The sequence below is a fragment of the Astatotilapia calliptera genome, chromosome 8 (genome assembly GCF_964374335.1).
Source record: "Astatotilapia calliptera chromosome 8, fAstCal68.1, whole genome shotgun sequence".
Taxonomy (NCBI): domain Eukaryota; kingdom Metazoa; phylum Chordata; class Actinopteri; order Cichliformes; family Cichlidae; genus Astatotilapia; species Astatotilapia calliptera.
In genome coordinates, this window is record NC_137429.1 from 7958374 (window position 1) to 7964073 (window position 5700).

General features: G+C 41.4%; 1 long non-coding RNA gene across 1 annotated transcript; it reads right to left on the reverse strand.

The window, feature by feature from the left end:
* Positions 1–324: 324 nt before the first annotated feature.
* Positions 325–5030, reverse strand: LOC113027885 (uncharacterized). Its single transcript, XR_003273157.2, has 3 exons — positions 3824–5030; positions 1831–3741; positions 325–1262 (listed from the first exon to the last, which is right to left on the reverse strand). It is a non-coding gene; the product is annotated as an uncharacterized LOC113027885 (long non-coding RNA).
* Positions 5031–5700: the final 670 nt, after the last annotated feature.

Genomic DNA, 5700 nt, shown 5'->3' on the forward strand with positions numbered 1-5700 from the left:
ATTTCTGTGCATTTGTTTTACACTTGCATTAAATTAAAGTTGATTACATCAATTAAGGGCGGGGGGTGGTTCCCTAATATTTTCGCAGGGAGTTGGGAGTTGGCAACCCTATTAGTTAGGTAGGTAAGTACTCTTTAAAATACCAGAATAGAGAGGAAGGTGTAGGTTTAAATTTATTAGATAGATCAGTGTTGCTGAACTATAAAATGTTTTGAGTGGAGTGTATTTTTTGCATACAGGTATAACAGAATAGCTTCAGTCTCTATTTTTAAAAAACTTGAGTATGAACTTATACAAAATGCAGCAAGATATTTATAAAAACAGTTTTATTGATTACAAAATACGCTATATCGGATTCATATCGGTATCGGCAGATATCCAAATTTATGATATCGGAATCAGTATCGGACATTAAAAAGTGGTATCGTGCCATCTCTATTATAAACTGGAGGTGGATGGTTTGTCAAACCCCAGTTAACTGACACATTTGGGCAGGGCAGCCTTCATGTTCTCCGCTAGGTTATAGGGGGACAGTCACCAACAGATGGCATTGAGTCCATGTTGAGCCAGCTATGTGACATGGTGTACGGGGAAAACTAACAGGCAGTGTAGCATTGTGGCTAGATGGGGAAGAGACACGACAAAAACAGTTTCGCTAAATGGCAGGATGTGGTCCGCAGCACTCCATGTGATGATCAAGCTTTATTTCAACTGGCAGCCTCCTGCCCACCTCTCACATGATTAATGAGAGCAGAGCAGATGCTATGGATATGGAGCCGAGGGAGTAAAGCAGGGAACGGCACTCTTATCGGCACCCCGCATGACGCCAGCCTTCATTTTTCCACCTTTATGTTAGGCCTGTCTGGTTTTGTTTGTTGGTGTGTGCATGAATATCCTTGTATGTTTTTGGCTCTGTTGTCTTCCCTTGAATATTTGTCAGCAAATGGTAAATGGTCTGTATTTGTATAGCTCTTTACTTAGTCCCTAAGGACATCAAAGTGCTTTACACTACATTCAGTCATTCACACACATTCGCACACTGGTGATGGCAAGCTACATTGTAGCCACAGATGCCCTGGGGCGCACTGACAGAGGCGAGGCTGCCGGACACCACCAGTAGGCAAACATGGGGTTAGTATCTTGCCCAAGGATGCAGCCTGGAGCAGTCTGGGATCGAACCTCCGACCTTTGGGATCGAACCACCATCTAACCGACCTTCGGGTTAGTGGCTGACCTCCTCTGCCACCTGAGCTACAGCCACCCTGTATATGAGTTAAGGAAAGTCAGGGTAGAGAAACAGCAACCACTGTGCATTTTATCCTAGCAATATGGTAAATAGAAATTCGACTTCAAATAACTACAAGCACACTTGACCTAACAAAAGCATGTCATTTTAATTTGTTTCCTATGCCTTATTGCCTAACCTTTTTGGTGTAAAAATGACACATTTCTGTGTCTGGGTAATCTTAGGAAAAAAATAAATAAAATTAAACTGCCCATGCTAGGGAATGCAACTGTGAATTTATTAATAGTTTGTTTTTTTGTGTGGTTTTTTTTTTTTTTGTCATTTCCAGCTGAAACAGGTGTGACCCTACACCCTGGTAATATTTCAACTGCAGAGAACTGAAAGGACTTTTAGTCATGCTACTGATTAAAAACAATGTGCCGCAGTATAATTATATACACTACCAGTCAAAAGCTTGGACACACCTTCTCATGTAATTTTCTTTATTTTTACTACTTTCTGCATTGTAAATTCACACTGAAGACATCAGTTGACAGTGCTGGAAAGCATTGGCTTTCTTTCAATGAGCTTCATGATGTAGTCACCTGAATTGGTTTCACTTCACAGGTTTCCCTTGTGAGGGTTCATTTGTGGAATTTCTTGGCTGCTTAATGGGGTTGGGATCACCAGTTGTGTTGTGCAGCAGTCAGGTTGGTACACAGCTGACAGCCCTATTTGACAAAAGTTAGAAATCATATTATGGCAAGAAGCAATCAGCTAAGTGAAGAGAAACAACATCATTACTTTAAAAAGTGAAGGTCAGTCAAACTTTGAATGTGTCCCCAAGTGCAGTCGCAAAAACCATCAAGTGTTACGATGTGTCCAAACTTCTGACTGGTAGTGTGTGTGTATATGTTGTATCTATTTTTTCTTATTATTTTTATTTTTTGTCATTTTTGTTGAGGGTATGCGCATTTGGCGTAAAAAAAAGAAGAAGAAGAAATATATATATCAAAATGTAGGAATGGAAATTGAGTTGATGTTCTAATATTCCAGTGTGTACATGGGATGTTTAAAATGAAAATAATTTTTGGGGGGCCATACATTTTGTTTTCATGTTACAAAAACAGGAATGCTTTTTGACTGGCATGCTGGTGAAGCCTTTTTGCACCTGTCATTGAGTTATAAGTCACTCTAAATTACTGCCATTGAGGGCTTGCACTTCTTATTGCCATTTCTTGCCCCAGGCTACTCCTTGCTTTTATTTTATGTATTTTTTTTTTTATCACTGGGCATAAATTTGGCCCTGGTTAAGTAGGAAGACAGGCTTGGCCCTGCAAAGCTGAGATGAGTGTCCTCCTAACCACTTGTGCAAATTTAGAACTCCTTGTCAAGCAAGGACGTCTGAAACAGGGAGCCATATATTAATGATATTCACTGAAAGCAAAACAACCATAACACTGAATGACAGAAAAACAAGCTCTCTGGCACATTTTAAAAACAGCAAACAAGTATTTTGCACCTGTGTTCAGTTATGTGGCTGCATTTTTTTCCCAGAGGATTATTTATGATGAAGGTTAATTTGCATGTGGTTATTCTGGATAGGGATGTCTATAAATACTTCAGTGGCCCAGCAAATTAGGCTGTAAAACACCCAGAAGTGTCAATACTGTAAGAGAATACACACTGGTACACAAACAGCTCTTCTTCTTCTTTTTTTGGCTTAAGTTGTGAGCCCATACAGACTGATTGCATCTTTCCTGCCTTGATCCTATTTTCATGGTGGTATAGTCTAGCTGGCTGCTTGGAAAGGTCAGGTCTAAATTGAGAGCAGAGAATAGATCTTTCAAGGTTTAAGGATCAGATCTCAAAAGTCACTTTAGCAACCTAAATGAAGGAGAGTGTGAACGTTAGAGAGCTTCTCTCTCTTTCAAATTTGTATATGTGACAGTTGTTCTTGATAGCTGATAATTGTGTTGAATCGTGCTTGTTTATATTAATTCTTGTATTTTCTTTTTTTTTTTTAAATCATGCTATTTTCTTGGCCTCATGATATGATAGACTTATGACCTCTTTCACTATCATACAGGAGAGACTAGGTCATATTTTTCAAGGTAACAGGCATTTTAACAAGGTTTTACCCTGGAGCACTGACATTAGATTTTCTCTTCCATGTTGCTTTAAGCTGAGCATACACTGTGCAATTTTTTCAGTCGCGCGATTCAGCTCCTGCTCAAACTGTACGATTGACTCGCAGAGGTTATGTCAGGGCTGATGGAAGGTATGGACTCAAGCGCGGAGCTCTGGGTTGAAGCAGACAGTGCGTTTATTTACAGTGCGTGAAAAATAGTCCTTAAACATCAATATATCCAACAATTGTCCTTTTTCTTAGTTCCCAGAAGTGGTGAAGGTGAGTTTTCCCGTGAGGTCTGTGTGCGCTCCTTCCGTGTGAGCTCCTCCTCCCGAAAACACCAGTGAATCCTTTACTCCACTCCTCCGTCCCGTACTTCTCCAATCTGAAAGTCGAGCAAACACAACAACGGATGAGAAGGCTTGCCTGGCCACGCGGGTGACAAGATCACGCGCACACTTAGCTACCGAGCTCCGAGTACAATCCAGCGTCGACTGCCGTCTGGACACATCGTTAAATACCTCCGTCTAGTGAGGAAAGATTAGCGGCAGCTGGAGCCGAAGATTACACTTCCGGGTCAGAGATCGGCCTTTCTCACTCTCTCGGAGACGCCGTTCCTCGGCAGCCAGACCCGCAGAGTAGGGAGGGAGAGAGAAAGAGAGGAGGGCATACACACACATCACAAACAAACAAGCAGGTCGTCCGGGAAGACCGTCCGACCGTGACAGGTTAGAAGTTCGTAGGTCATTCAATTTTATTTATATAGCGCCAAATCACAACAAAAATCACCTCAAGGCGCTTCATAGATACAGAGAAAACCCCAGCAATCATATGACCCCCTATGAGCAAGCACTTTGGCGAGAGTGGGAAGGAAAAACTCCCTTTTAACAGGAAGAAACCTCCAGCAGAACCAGGCTCAGGGAGGGGCGGGGCCATCTGCTGCGACCGGTTGGGATGAGAGAAGGAAGACCGGATAAAAGACATGCTAGGGAAGAGAGACAGATATTAATAACAGATATGATTCAATGCAGAGAGGTCTATTAACACATGTTGAGTGAGAAAGGTGACTGGAAAGGAAAAACGCAATGCATCATGGGAATCCCCCGGCAGCGTACGTCTATTGCAGCATAACTAAGGGAGGATTCAGGGTCACCTGGTCCAGCCCTAACTATATGCTTTAGCAAAAAGGAATGTTTTAAGCCTAATCTTGAAAGTAGAGATAGTGTCTGTCTCCCGAATCCAAACTGGAAGCTGGTTCCACAGAAGAAGGGCCTGAAAACTGAAGGCTCTCCCTCCCATTCTACTTTTACATACTCTTGGAACAACAAGTAAGCCTGCAGTGCGAGAGTGAAGTGCTCTAATAGAGTGATATGGTACTACAAGGTCATTAAGATAAGATGGGGCCTGATTATTTAAGAGCTTCTATGTGAGGAGCAGGATTTTGAATTCAATTCTGGATTTAACAAGAAGCCAATGAAGGGAAGCCAAAACAGGAGAAATATGCTCTCTGTTTCTAGTCCCTGTCAGCACTCTTGCTGCAGCATTTTGGATTAGCTGAAGGCTTTTCAGAGAGTTTTTTGGACATCCTGATAATAATGAATTGCAGTAGTCCAGCCTGGAAGTAATAAATGCATGAACTAGTTTTTCAGCGTCACTCTGAGACAGGATATTTCTAACTTTAGAGATGTTGTGCAAATGGAAGAAAGCAGTCCTACATATTTGTTTAATATGTGCGTTGAAGCACATGTCTTGTCAAAAATTGTCATGATCCTGGGTCTTTTGACCCAGAGTTTATTTTGTTCATTAGGTTATCTAAGTTCATTTGGTTATTAGACTCCTTGTGTTTTCTTCCCCTGTATTTAAGTTTCCCCTCACCCTTCGTGTTTCATGCTGCGTGTCTTATGTTATCAAGTTTGTATTATCATGTCTGTCTCATGTTTCCTGTTTTATTTTGAAGGAGTTGTGTGTTCTTTGTTCATTGTATTTAGTTTCACTTCCCTTGTCCCCTCATTAGGCTCATGTCAGTCAGCTGTTCCTCCATGTGTTCCCACTTCCCCTAATCACCTCCTGTGTATTTAAGTCCTCTGTTTTCAGTGTGTGATTGTCAGGTTGTCTGTTGTCCACGCCATGTTCCCCATGCTTCCAAGTTCCTTGTCTAGGTTTTTTCTTATTGTTTGTTTAGATTTCCCAGTTTAGGTTTGCCTTGCCCTTTGTTTGTACTTTTTTTTTTTTTACCAGCCATATTAAACGACTCGCTTTTTGTTAACATTCAAGTTTTGTTCCCTGTTCCTTGGAGTCTGCATTTTGGGTCCTTTTTTTCAATTCATACAGTCTGCCCTCGCCA